The sequence below is a fragment of the Eubalaena glacialis genome, chromosome 4 (assembly GCF_028564815.1).
Source record: "Eubalaena glacialis isolate mEubGla1 chromosome 4, mEubGla1.1.hap2.+ XY, whole genome shotgun sequence".
Classification (NCBI taxonomy): Eukaryota; Metazoa; Chordata; class Mammalia; order Artiodactyla; family Balaenidae; genus Eubalaena; species Eubalaena glacialis.
Window position 1 is genome coordinate 81,947,558 of NC_083719.1, and position 15,350 is coordinate 81,962,907.

Below are 15,350 nucleotides of genomic sequence, written 5' to 3' on the forward strand. Positions count from 1 at the left end.
ATTTTGTGTGCTAAACATAAAAAATACCTTTAGAGATTGGATCATAGAGAAAATTGTTTAAAATGTTTATGCTCTATTGTGGAACTTCAACATTGTGGTCAGAAATTTAATCTGAGAATTCCAAGCTTATAAAATAAACATATATGCAAATAAGTAGACAAGAATAGATTTTTTAAATGTTTCATCTGACTCATAGGAGCTAAGTGAACCATGAAATGTAAAAAACTGAAACAAATGAAACTGAGGAGCAAATTCAAACATGCCCAGGTCAACAAATATGGGTTTTATGTTTTTCGTTTATCACATTTGTTTATTTTTCACTTCTGGCTGTCTAGAGTGTATCTTCAGTAATGGATGATATGACAAAATAATCCTCACTGATCTCAACAGTCTGAATCTTGAATAAATTAGACACGTGGATACTTTTGAAAATTTCATGTGATATGCGACTGCCCTGCTTCTCTTTGGCCATTTTATCTGCTTTTGTTGTCTGGCAATTTTTAAATCCCTCTTGCCCATTAGACGTTAAATTTTTGAGGATAGGTACTATGTCTTAATCCATCTTTTAATTTACAGGTTCTAGCACAGGGCTTGGTTCAAAATAAACAGTCAGCAAATTGTTGAATGATTAAGTGACTTGGAAAAAAATTGCATGAGGACTCGAATGTTGATAAGTCTTTTAGAAAAATTACTTAACTTCAAATCTTTTCCTAAGAATCTTCTCCAACTACTCTGCTGTTCCTGTTCTCATCTTAATGGGATGGAAGTTAAAAGGGGAGAGGATATACATTTTGGCTTTTAAATTAAAGGAAAAAAATAAGGCTATCTTTATGAAATAGAAGTAACATTTTGAAACGTAGCTTGAAAAATGAATAGGATTTTGAAAGCAAAGATTAGAGCACTTAGATTGGAAGGAAAAACACAAGCAAAACTTAATAGTATAAGATGAATGCGTGAAGCAATAGCAGTGGATAGATTTAATTGGAGCCGAGGGTAGGTATATGGGAAGAACTGTGCAAATTAGGGAAATAGCCTTGAATGCCAGGTAGATGAATTTACCTTAATCTGTTAGAGACAAATCCAGTAAATTTTTAAAGGTCATCTTTGTATATATACTAGTTTCTTTTTATTTGATTTGATTGGCTGTTCAGCTTATTTGTAAATATAATTTTGAATACAGGGGATCATTTCCTCATTTACTATTGAACTAGCAGTACATGAGCTTAAGATTCCAGTATGGGCAGACTGTCCTGCCTTTAGAATCTTCTTTTGTTTAAAAAATGATGATTATGAATGTACTTTTTTAAGGAGAAATCATTATATGTTTTCCTATTGGTCTCTGATTCAACTATTTGCAACCTCTCTCACTGGGTGAATGAATGTACCTTTGTTTTACTTCCTGACTCCTTAAAAAGAGCCATTTTTATATTTTAAGCCCTCACACTTAATGAAATATAGATAATACTAAATTAAATGGTTTTCTTCACATGTTGGTGGATTTCACCTTGAAATAGTTTCATTTTGATTCCGTTATACAGATTTGAGAACCCAGTATACTGAGGTATGGAATGGTTCAAGTAGTCCTATAGACTCTTAGAATACTTTTTGCTAAGTTATTTTTAATTCTGTAGGTTCAGGGAAGCCAAGATGCACCACCTTAGGAATTGGAATAGTCCCTTGGGTCATATTTTTAAACATAACCTTTCTTAACCTCTCCTCAAGACCACTCTATGAGGAATAAAACCATTGGGTCAATTCCAAGCCATTCTAAAATGGAATTGAACTGAGGCTTATTTCTCAAACAAAGGTGAGCTAGAACAAGGTCATTCTTGAAACATCAGAGTGGGTACCATTACTCTCAGCATTATTTTACAGGCCATCTTTTTTAAACACTGATAGGGAGTTAAAAGAAATTTTAAAAGGTAGTTTTCCAGTTTCATGGTCATATTGCTCTCACCACTTGTCTTTGTACCAGAAACTGAAGTTTTTAATAGAATGAAGTATGTGCAAACAATCTAAGAAAATGACACAATAACAGAAAGACTATTTCAAATTTACCCTGATGGAGTTTTAAGCATTTCCCTTTTTTCCCCTCCTCTTTCCTAGTCTGGGTATTCTCTGCACTTGGCTGCTTGACACTGATCCTCTCGAGAGGTCAGCTGCTTACCCAGACACTGTAAGCCACTGTCCCCACACTTTAGCCATCAGCCCCTTCCCTCCTCTGACACTTGAGCTTTCAACTGCCCTGCAGCCAGCATTCACCAGCCACAAAAAAGTGACTCTCTCCTCAGATATGACAGGCAGAAAAGCTACGAATTACACTGAGTGCACTTTGGGTCTTTAGAGGAGAGCAAGGAGAATTCAAGTGGGCGGAAATCCTTCTTGCGCTTTGCTGCTAACTTAGCTGTCTGTTTATCCTTCTCATCTTCATAGCTGTTGCTTTTTTCAAATAAATAGGTGTAAGAAAAATAGGGTGAACTAGATCCCAAAGGTTAAAATATTTTTCCTCATTGTAGTCTCTGTTTTCTTTTTCCTTGTCTATCAAATTTAAAACAAATTTACTGTGAAATAAAGTGGACCTCTGACAACACTCTGAAGTTTGGACTTTTTATTATTATTTTATTTTCTTCGCCATTATGGATGGGTCCTGTGTAACTATGCCTGCAGGGAAGGAGATACTGCTCAAGCAGGCATTATTATTATTTGGGATTATAATATATCCCTTTTATGGGTTATTTTGCATTTCTTTCCTGGAGATAATAGCCATATGACTTTGAAATATTCTTTAGTAGAAGCTCCTATTTATTATACATGGTGAGAGGAAGAATTCTGCCTGCACTGGTCACTCTATTTATAACTGTGGTTACATTCACTCAGCAATTGTTTATTGGAAGGTTGGCTTAGTTTGCTGATATTTTCCCTTAACAATCTGGATGAGAATAATGGGAAGCATTAAATATGGAAGGAAAGGTGGTTTGGGATTACCCAGAGGAGTGTGAAATTTTATTGCATTTCTGTCTGACATTTCCTTATGTGCTACAGCGTAGGAGAAAGCATAACAGACTTAAAGGTGCCACAGACCTGAGCATCAAGAGACAATCTTGACTTCCAGTCCTCCACTACCACACCCATGAGCAAGACATTTCATTTCTTCACACTTCAAACTCTTTGTCTATAACATAAATGAAGGGCTTGGCTATCTCCAAAGCCTTTCTCAGAAATAAATTTTGCCTCCAGGGTCAAACACTTAAATTGTGACAGATCCCTGCTCAGGGATATAAATGGATATATGGGGATATATCTGGGAATATATTGCTCAGGAATATAAATGGATGGTATGGGTTAAATAACTGGAGCTATGATTTTCCATATCTCTAAACTACAGAATCCTATCTGGAAAAATAAATAAGATGCATCTGACATAAATGTATGAATCATAGCTCCTGCCATCAGTACTATTTTTACATGAGATGGTTGAATTGAGTTGCCACCACCCAAAGGAGTCAGTCACCTGCCATATAAAGTTCAGTGGTGAGAGGGAAATGTAGTGTGCCACGTGAAAATAAAAGAAGTGCTTTGAAAATAAACATTCGAATGACAAACTACCCTCAAGGCGGACAGATGGTTTTAAGCGTCAACTTGACTGGGCCACAGAGTGCCCAGATATTTGAACAGACATTGTTCTGGTGCTCCTGTGAGGGTGTTTTTGGATGAGGTTAGTATCAACCACATCCAAAGGGAGACTGAGTTAAGTAAATCGCCCTCCCCAGTGTGGGTGGACCACATCCAATCTATTGCTTGAATAGAACAGAATTTTGATCCTTCCCTGAATAAAAGAGAATTCTTCCTTTCTGACTGCCTTCAAACTGGGACACCAGTCTTTTCCTGCTTTCAGACTCAGTCTGAAACATTGTCTCTTTCATGATCTTGAGCCTGCTCTTCAGTCTGGAACTACGTCATCTGCTCTCCTGGGTCTCAGGCCATTGGATTCAAGACTGGAACTACATCCCTGGCTCTACTGACTCTGCACCTTGCTGACTCACCCTGCAGATGCTGGGACTTGACAGTCTCCATAATCATGTGAGGCAAATCCTTATAATAAATCTCTTTCTATATATTCTAATATATTCCATATTTTAGAATATGTTATGCATATTATATATGTGATTGTATGTGTATTTGTATATATATAGTCTGTCTGTCTGTCTGTCTATCTATCTATCTATCTATCTATCTATCTCTCCTATTGGTTCTGTTTCTCTGGAGAATTTTGACTAATATAATGGTTGAGGATAATATACACCAGAAAAAAGAAGACATTCATATATTTTTAAAACTCCTCTAGGGTTTACACATTGATATTAAGCACAAAAAGAAGAGAGAGTTGGTACAGGTGACTTGATTCCTTATGAGAAACTTTTGGGCTTGCCTTATTTCTTCATAACTCAGGAAATAATATCTAAGAAAAACAGTAAATTAGTCTCTCGCACAGGCAATGTTGAGCCATTGTGTGGTCAATTTTCAGCTTAGCTATTGTATCATGACAAAAGGACAATGCAGATTGATCATATCATTATCCCTCATTGTGAGCCTCCAGGCCGGATGGCCAATTTGGCATGACTATTCAGCTTGTCTTTAGAGTTTAAAGTGTGTTAAGTGGCCTTACTGGGAAACACAACTGTACATGTGAATGAAAGTGAGTCAGAAGATATGAGTGGGAATATGTTTATCACTTCACTTTAGAAATCCTGAAAAGTATTCCAAATATATTAACTGCTCTCTGCCTTTTTCTAAAAGGTGTGAGTAACTCAAGGTAAAAAGATTAAGGGATGAGGAAGGAGTAGTTGGGAAAAAAGAGCCATTTTGCTACATCTGCTACAAAAAATTATTGAGTACATTTTCAATTGTTGAATAAGAAATAACATCAGACTATTCTCCATTGCTCCTATGCAGAATGCTGATAGGGCTACAGGGTGAAAGGAAATACTGTGTCATACACTAATTCCCTACTAATGGATAGCTAAGTTGTTCAAAATTTCCATCAATGAAACCTCTAAAATTTCTGAAGAAGAACAAACCATGTTTTCTCATGTTAAATGGGTGGCTCTAGAGTACAACCTAATCAGCAAATCAGACCAACTAGAGGCTGTATGTTTCATGTCAAGAGTGAAATGCTGAATATCTATAATGTTTTGCCGGCACAACACTGTCACAGAACAGTAGGAAATAAGCTCTTGGCTTAAAATACACTCCAGAAATAATTAGTTTGGGATACTGATCTTTTGGAAAGGGATCCTGAACCACTGATAGACAGAGATAAGAATCAACCCTTGGAAAACAAAAAACTAAAGAGATGGATATCTATTATAATTTCAGAACCATTATGCAGCAAGGACTAAGAACAGCTATAGCAGCAGCCGCACAGGCAGCAGAACAAGAAAATCCAGTGAAAAGGATAGGTCCCCAGCAAAAATTGTTGTTCCCCTGTTGTGAAGCAGTAACATCTAAGATAGCTGCCGCCGCCTGGTAGAGAATGGTAAAACTCTCCCCTGAGAATCCATGTTCAAGACAGTCATACTTCTTCTAATTAATATCAATCAATCAATCATCAATCAATCTTTTGTTCACTAGGGGGACTGTCAAGCCAGGCAAGTGGGATGTGATGCATCATTCAGGAAAATGTGACCCCAGCTGTCATGACAGCCCTTGGGCAGCTGATACACTTTGGAAACATGCTGTGACACTGTCACCAGGAATTCAGTATAAGCACAGAAGTATTTCCTGGAAAATGTGGATACACACAGTTAAGTGGAGAGGAGCAGATTCAGCCCAAGAGCAATGCACAAACCTGGAACTAATGATATTTTTAGGTTAAAACATAGGATGTAATGGCCAGTGTTAGCTGGATCACATGGTGGAGCTCCTCGGCCGTGGCAGACCATGGCACAGGGACCTGCTCACTCAGCCAGTGAATCCCAGTGCTGCCAAGACAGGAGCTACCTGAGCTCCGTCCATTTTATTACAGGACACCACATGTGGTCCCACTTTGTAATTTGTATTTGTTAGAATCATATTCTTTCTTGTCTAGCTTACTTAATAAGTAGTTAAGCATTTGCCAAGAACTTGTGAGCACAAAAATCAGTGCAAGGATATTCACAGGATTTCAAAGGATTACCACGCAGATCAATTATCAATCACAAAGGGGAAAACTCTGATAACACTCAGTGGATAACAGTGATCCAATTTTGCATTGTCTCACAAACAATGACACAAATAGATAAACTGACTTTGTTTACAGTGATGTGGTGCTACGGAAAATTCCTATCATCACCTATTTAGTATTCTTCTCAAAAGGTTTAAAATAGAATTTAAATATGAGAAACAATCAAATACAGATCGTTAAATATCCTGCAATTGTCCTAAACAATCAGACAAATCTAGAATGTGGGACAGCCCACAATGCAATTGGCCTAAATTTTTAAAAATTATCAATGTCATGAAGGAAATAAAAGTGGGAGAACTCCTGTAGATTAAAGAGGAATAAAGAGGGATTGGACCTCGCTGCAGCAGCAGAGGATGCCGTTTCCTTCCTGCTGTCCCTCTCGGGCATAGAACTTCTGCCCTAAGACAAAACCAAGGACTTAAGCCTGGGACACAGCATCTCAGATAACTCCGAGAGACTGCTCCAAAGAGCATCATGGTGCTCCAGCCAGGTGTCAGGCCTGTGCCTCTGAGGTGGGAGAGCCAAGTTCAGAGACCTCCCAGCTCCATGTAATATCAAACAGTGAAAGCTCTCCCAGAGATCTCCATCTAAACGCTAAGACCCAGCTCCACTCAATGACCAACAAGCTACAGTGCTGGACACCCTATGCCAAACAACTAGCAAGACAGGAACAAAACCCCACCCATTATCAGAGAGGCTGCCGAAAATCATAATAAGGTCAAAGACACCCCAAAACACACCACCAGATGCAGTCCTGCCCACCAAAAAGACAAGATCCAGCATCATCCACCAGAACACAGGCACCAGTCCCCTCCAACAGGAAGCCTACACAACCCACTGAACCAACCTTAGCCACTGGGGGCAGACACCAAAAACAACAGGAACAATGAACCTGCAGCCTGCGAAAAGGAGACCCCAAACACAGTAAGTTAAGCAAAATGAGAAAACAGAGAAATATGCAGCAGATGAAGAAGCAAGGTTAAAAACCCACCAGACCAAACAAATGAAGAGGAAATAGGCAGTCTACTTGAAAAAGAATTCAGAGTAATGATAGTAATAATGATCCAAAATCTTGGAAATAGAGTGGAGAAAATACAAGAAATGTTTAACAAGAACCTAGAAGAACTAAAGAGCAAACAAACAATGATGAACAACACAATAAATGAAATTAAAAATTCTCTGGAAGGAATCAATAGCAGAATAACTGAGGCAAAAGAATGGATAAGTGACCAGGAAGATAAAATAGTGGAAATAACTACTGCAGAGCAGAATAAAGAATGAAAAGAATTGAGGACAGTCTCAGAGACCTCTGGGACAACATTAAATGCACCAACATTTGAATTATAGGCATCCCAGAAGAAGAAGAGAAAAAGAAAGGGACTGAGAAAATATGTGAAGAGACTATAGTTGAAAACTTATCTAATATACGAAACAAAATATTCAATCAAGTCCAAGAAGTGCAGAGAGTCCCATACAGGATAAACCCAAGGAGAAACATGCCAAGACACATATTAATCAAACTATCAAAAATTAAATACAAAGAAAAAATATTAAAAGCAGCAAGGGAAAAGCAACAAATAACATACAAGAGAATCCCCATAAGGTTAACAGCTGATCTTTCAGCAGAAACTCTGCAAGCCAGAGGGAATGGCAGGACATATTTAAAGTGATGAAAGGGAAAAACCTACAACCAAGATTACTCTACCCAGCAAAGTTCTCATTCAGATTTGACGGAGAAATTAAAACCTTTACAGACAAGCAAAAGCTAAGAGAATTCAGCACCACCAAACCAGCTTCGCAACAAATGTTAAAGGAACTTCACTAGGCAGGAAACACAAGAGAAGGAAAAGACCTACAATAACAAACCCAAAACAATTAAGAAAATGGTAATAGAAACATACATATTGATAATTACCTTAAATGTAAATGGATTAAATGCTCCAATCAAAAACATAGACTGGCTGAATGGATACAAAAACAAGACCCATTTATATGCTGTCTACAAGAGACCCACTTCAGACCTAGAGAAACATACAGACTGAAAGTGACGAGATGGAAAAAGATATTCCATGCAAATGGAAATCAAAAGAAAGCTGGAGTAGCAATTCTCATATCAGATAAAATAGACTTTAAAATAAAGACTATTACAAGAAACAAAGAAGGACACTACATAATGATCAAGGGATCAATCCAAGAAGAAGATATAACAATTGTAAATATTTATGCACCCAACAGAGGAGCACCTCAGTACCTCAGGCAAATGCTAACAGCCATAAAAGAGGGAATCGACAGTAACACAATCATAGTAGGGGACTTTAATACCCCACTTTCACCAATGGACAGATAATCCAAAATGAAAATAAATAAGAAAACACAAACTTTAAATAATACATTAAACAAGATGGACTTAATTGATAATTATAGGACAGTCCATCCAAAAACAACAGAATATACTTTCTTCTCAAGTGCTCATGGAATATTCTCCAGGATAGATCATATCTTGGGTCACAACTCAAACCTTGGTAAATTTACGAAAATTAAAATCATATCAAGTATCTTTTCTGACCACAACACTATGAGACTACATATCAATTACAGGAAAAAAACTGTAAAAACAACAAACACATGGAGGCTAAACAATACACTACTTAATAACAACAGATCACTGAAGAAATCAAAGAGGAAATCAAAAAATACCTAGAAACAAATGACAATGAAAACATGACAACCCAAAACATATGGGATGCAGCAAAAGCAGTTCTAAGAGGGAAGTTTATAGCAATACAATCCTACCTCAGAAAACAAGAAACACCTCAAATAAACAACATAACATTACACCTAAAGCAATTAGAGAAAGAACAAAAAACCCCAAAGTTAGCAGAAGGAAAGAAATCATAAAGATCAGATCAGAAATAAATGAAAAAGAAATGAAGGAAATGATAGCAAAGATCAATAAAACTAAAAGCTGGTTCTTTGAGAAGATAAACAAGACTGATAAACCATTAGCCAGACTCATCAAGAAAAAAAGGGAGAAGACTCAAATCAATAGAATTAGAAATGAAAAAGGGGAAGTAACAACTGACACTGCAAATACAAAAGATCATGAGAGATTACTACAAGCAACTCTATGCGAACAAAATGGACAATCTGGAAGAAATGGACAAATTCTTAGAAAAGCACAACCTTCTGTGACTGAACCAAGAAGAAACAGAAAATATAAACAGACCAATCACAAGCACTGAAATTGAGACTGTGATTAAAAATCTCCCAACAAACAAAAGCCCAGGACCAGATGGCTTCACAGGCGATTTCTATCAAACATTTAGAGAAGAGCTAACACCTATCCTTCTCAAACTATTCCAATATAGAGCAGAGAGAGGAACACTCCCAAACTCATTCTATGAGGCCACCATCACCCTGATACCAAAACCAGACAAAGATGTCACAAAGAAAGAAAACTACAGGCCAATATCACTGATGAACATAGATGCAAAAATCCTCAACAAAATACTAGCAAACAGAATCCAACAGCACATTAAAAGGATCATACACCATGATCAAGTGGACTTTATCCCAGGAATGCAAGGATTCTTCAATATATGCAAATCAATCAATGTGATAAACCACATTAACAAACTGAATGATAAAAACCATATGATCATCTCAATAGAACCAGAAAAAGCTTTTTACAAAATTCAACACCCACTTATGATAAAAATCCTCCAGGAAGTAGGCATAGAGGAACTTACCTCAACATAATAAAGGCCATATATGACAAACCCACTGGCAACATCGTTCTCAATGGTGAAAAACGGAAACCTTTTCCACTAAGATCAGGAACAAGACATTGTTGCCCACTCTCACCACTATTATTCAACATAGTTTTGGATGTTTTAGCCACAGCAATCAGAGAAGAAAAATAAATAAAAGGAATTCAAATCGGAAAAGAAGTAAAGCTGTCACTGTTTGCAGATGACATACTAAACATAGAGAATCCTAAAGATGCTACCAGAAAACTACTAGATAGAGCTAATCAATGAATTTGGTAAAGTAGCAGGATACAAAATTAATGCACAGAAATTTCTTGCATTCTTATACACTAATGATGAAAAATCTGAAAGAGAAATTAAGGAAACACTCCCATTTACCACAGCAACAAAAAGAATAAAATACCTAGGAGTAAACCTACCTAAGGAGACAAAAGACATGTATGCAGAAAACTATAAGACAGTGATTAAGGAAATTAAAGACGACACAAACAGATGGAAAGCTATACCCTGTTCTTGGATTGGAAGAATCAACATTGTGAAAATGACTATACTACCCAAAGCAATCTACAGATTCAATGTAATCCCTATCAAACTACCAATGGCATTATTCACAGAACTAGAACAAAAAATTGCACAATTTGTATGGAAACACAAAGACCCTGAAGAGCCAAAGCAATCTTGAGAAAGAAAAACGGAGCTGGAAGAATCAGGTGCCTGGACTTCAGACTATACTACAAAGCTACAGTAATCAAGACAGTATGGTACTGGCACAGAAACAGAAACATAGATCAATGGAACAGGATAGAAAGCCCAGAGATAAACCCACACACATATGTTCGTCTTATTTTTGATAAAGGAGGCAAGAATATAGAATGGAGAAAAGACAGCCTCTTCAATAACTGGTGCTAGGAAAACTGGACAGCTACATGTAAAAGAATGGAATTAGAACACTGCCTAACACCATACACAAAAATAAACTCCAAATGGATTAAAGACCTAAATGTAAGGCCAGACACTATAAAACTCTTAGAGGAAAACATAGGCAGAACACTGTATGACATAAATTACAGCAAGATCCTTTTTGACCCACCTCTTAGAGATATGGAAATAAAAACAAAAATAAGCAAATGGGACCTAATGACACTTAAAAGCTTTTGCACAGCAAAGGAAACTATAAACAAGATGAAAAGACAACCCTCAGAATGGGAGAATATATTTGCAAATGAAGCAACTGACAAAGGATTAAACTCCCTAATTTACAAGCAGCTCATGCAGCTCACTGTCAGAAAAACAAACAACCCATCCAAAAATGGGCAGAAGACCTAAATAGACATTTCTCCAAAGAAGATATACAGATTGCCAACAAACACATGAAAGGATGCTCAACATCACTAATCATTAGAGAAATGCAAATCAAAACTACAGTGAGGTATAACCTCACACCATTCAGAATGGCCATCATCAAAAAATCAACAAGCCATAAATGCTGGAGAGGGTGTGGAGAAAAGGGAACCCTCTTGCACTGTCGGTGGGAATGTAAGTTGATACAGCCACTATGGAGAACAGTATGGAGGTTCCTTAAAAAACTAAAAATAGAACTACCATACCACCCAGAAATCCCACTACTGGGCATATACCCTGAGAAGACCATAATTCAAAACGTGTCATGTACCACAGTGTTCATTGCAGCTCTATTTACAATAGCCAGGACATGGAAACAACCTAAGTGTCCATCTACAGGTGAATGGATAAAGAAGATGTGGCACATATATACAATGGAATGTTACTCAGCCATGAAAAGAAATGAAATTGAGTTATTTTTAGTGAGGTGGATGTTCCTAGAGTCTGTCATACAGAGTGAAGTAAGTCAGAAAGAGAAAAACAAATACCATATGCTAACACATATATATGGAATCTAAAAAAAAAAAAAAAAAAAAATCTGGTTCTGAAGAACCTAGTGGCAGGACAGGAATAAAGCTGTAGATATAGAGAATGGACTTGAGGACACGGGGAGGGGGAAGGGTAAGCTCGGACGAAGTGAGAGAGTGGCATGGACATATATACACTACCATTTGTAAAATAGATATCTAGTGGGAAGCAGCCGCATAGCATAGGGAGATCAGCGAGGAGCTTTGTGACCCTAGAGGGGTGGGATAGGGAGGAGATATATGTATATATATAGCTGATTCACTTTGTTATAAAGCAGAAACTAACACACCATTGTAAAGCAATTATACTCCAATAAAGATGTTAAAGGGAAAAAAAAAGAGGACTAAAGAAACATGACAATAAGGTAAAATGCATGATGTTGTTTACTTGAATGAAAAGTTAAAAAAAACTATAAAGTTATCTGGGGGATAATTGGATACACTTGAGTATGGAAATTAGAAAATATTCTTGAACAATGTTAAATTTATGGGGTGTGAGATCGGGTAACATGAAAAAAGACCCAGCTGCAATGCAGTCAGAAGAAATACAATCATAGGAGTTGGTGGTCAAACACATTATGACTACAGACTTCTTAGGTAAAACCTATAACATTTACTTAGAATGAGAAACAAAATTTTTAAAATTACAAACTAAAACAAATGAAATTTATCATTGTCTTAAATGAAATTACCTTGAAATGACGGAGTAGGAAAATTTGAGGGGAGTATACTAAGGAACAGCATCTGTAAGGGTAGGGGGGTGGGTACAGCAGGATTAGTAAGAGAAAGTCTGAAATGTGGTGCATTCACAACAGAGAACACAGCAGAGTCGACTTAGAGCTCTGGAACTAGAATTGGCCCCATCTCAGGCAAGGGGCAAGGGAGACTGGTACCCTACTAATCACCTGATCTGGGATGTGGGCTGCCCTCAGAAGTGGGCATAATCTTGGTAGAGCAGCCTGCTTCAGGCAGAGCGATTCCTGGAAGGTGCTGCAGCTATGAGCCAACAGCAACCACTACTCCCAGCAGCTGGAAAAATGAGGGCATCTCTTCTGAAAGAGGGATCTGGGAATTGTACCTCCATGTACATTACAACCCAAAACAACACAAAATTCAGAGGGGGAGCTAATATACTTTCTATTAATTGACACTTTTATAATACAATGTTTTCCTTTAATTTTTTGGTTGCACACATTTTGAATATCTATTTGCCAACAATTTATAATATTATTTTCCTTAGGAACAGGAGAAGGATAATTTGGTTTTACCTTTAGAAGGGCTGTTGACATACAGCTTCACTACATATATACATATATGTATATATTTTAATTTAGAAAACTATTTTAAAATTTGGACAAATCTCTATCAAGTTCCTTTCATATATGAACTCTAAAATTTTAGGTATCTCAAGGTATCTTGGACAGTGATTAAGATTAAATGTGGTTTGTAATGATGATGCTTATTCATCAATTAGTATTCAAGTATCACTTGTAGTGAAGGTTATGCGTTCTACGTTGGGCTCTGCACTTTTATTTCAGGACACAAAGGAATTGGCACAGTGGTAGTAGGAATACTCTGGAAGTCATTCTGACACTGGGATGAGCAATCACTTAACTATAAATGGAAATGATTGCAAACCAAAGATATATACATCTTACTAAACCCAAATTAAATAGATCTTAATTGCATCTCCATAATGCCTGCAGTCACTCAGAGGCAGCCCACACTGGGGCTGGTGCAAGTGAGGGTTCCGAATCTGAAGCTTCTGTAGCTTCAAGGTAAAACTGCTTCCACCCCCGGGTTCATAACTTTCTGAGGCTTTCGTTACTTCACTGTCCCTCTACCCTATGGTGCTTACTGCTGCACTTCACACACAGTCAACCGACACAGTGAGCAAACTACTGAGGAACAACAGAATCCTGGCTTACAAACTCAGTGATAACAAGCGAAATATGAGGATGTAAAGTTTCTCAGGTCAGCTTGACTGGAGCTAAAGCATTACTCAGGTTCAATCAGGTATTCCCAGCCCATGGCCATTTCCCCAGCTCTTCCTAAAAACCCAAGTTTCTGTCCTGTGTCCTTTTCAGTTAGGTCACAGTTATACTCTTCCTCCAGAACTGTTGCTGTTTCTTTGGATTCAGTTACTGTCTAAGGAAACAGAGCATTTTCTGCCTGGACTCTCTGTTTCTCCTTAAGTTTCTCTGGGTTTCACGATAAAATTGTATTCTCAAAGCCACCTGAACTGTCACTCCACAGCCTCTCTGCACTTCTCAGAGTTCTCAGGACTGGCTGCTGTACCTTTTGGGAACACCACATCTCCTGCTCACCTCCCTTGAGTGTTATCTGCATACACATAGTCTTTCTCTTTAGTCAATTCTTCTAAAAGTACCAAATAGTTTCAGAACTCAGACCTCTAATGTCCATTAGGTATAACTATAATAATACCTATAAAAATCAATCACCAAGATTCCAGGGAGAATCTAGGAGTTGCTGCAAGCAAAGAGATCTAACTGAAATACATCCCTTTTAGAATTATGCTTAGAGTCAGATGGCTGTAAGAAATTTAGTAAATTAACATCTCTAAAAGCTTTAGTAGTAGAGAATTAAAAAAACTAATTCTACTTTATTCAAGACCCATGAAATTTGAATTCTGTATCAGACACTCAGAATAATGACACTTTCGAGGGTAATGTTTACCAGGATGCAGGTGTTCAATGCACTTCTTTTGCACACTACAGTGAGATCTTGTATGACAACTTTTTAACATTCTTCCCTTTTGAGTCAATGAATATGATTAGCATAAGATTATTAATGAGCAAGATTATTAATTGACTCATTCCTTCCTCCTCTTCCATTCTTTTAGTTTGCTATTTTTTTACCCAATTCCATTTCACATCCATCTTATATCGCTCAAATGTAAGCATCAGAGAACTGGATGTAGGTTATTTTCAATGAAGGGTCTTTAGCTCTGAAATTTCTTACCTGCTGTGACATTGTGAGGTCCCATTTTGCCCATCTTTCTTAAGGGTACATGCAATGACAATACCTTTCATTTGGTGACCAGGTACAGAAAACAATTGAAAGAGAACAAATTTTAAAAACCTATTTTATGCTGCTTTAATTAAAACTATGAGTTTTTCTGAGTTATTTTAATTTTAATACTGTTACCATGAGGCAGATTGTGGGGAAAAATGAAAATTTAAAATTAAAATAGATATTATCTGGTCTTTTTGTGATTTTGAATCCTTCCATCACACATCAGCATCACTGACACAAGATGTTCCTTCAGCCCTTTTTTTTTTTTTAAGTTCTTATTCATATATGGAGGGTGGGGACTATTCTAGCAAACCTAATACAATATTTACAAAATAAAGAATATTAGAGTTGTAGTTACTGAAATGATAAGCCCTATGGCAAGTTTAAAAGTCC